Source organism: Doryrhamphus excisus, chromosome 4, assembly GCF_030265055.1.
Source record: "Doryrhamphus excisus isolate RoL2022-K1 chromosome 4, RoL_Dexc_1.0, whole genome shotgun sequence".
Lineage (NCBI taxonomy): Eukaryota > Metazoa > Chordata > Actinopteri > Syngnathiformes > Syngnathidae > Doryrhamphus > Doryrhamphus excisus.
In genome coordinates, this window is record NC_080469.1 from 16508750 (window position 1) to 16509013 (window position 264).

The following is a 264-nucleotide window of genomic DNA, read 5'->3' on the forward strand; positions in this document are numbered from 1 at the left end:
GGGAGAAGAGGAAAATGCTGCTAATTTTTAATGGTGCAATCGTGTAAATGCAGTTTTTGCACCATCGTTATTGTTTTTAGGTTTGTGTGTGTTTCTGTCATTTGCAACATTTGTTTTTGAGCTTGATTTTTAATTTGTAGCGATTTCCAATTATATTTGTTGAATGGTGTTTGTGCGTTTTGGCACATCGTTAGTATGGGTTGTTGTTTGAGCACAAGCAGTATCAAAAATGATACTGAACATGTGAGCGCATTGAGTCTTGCA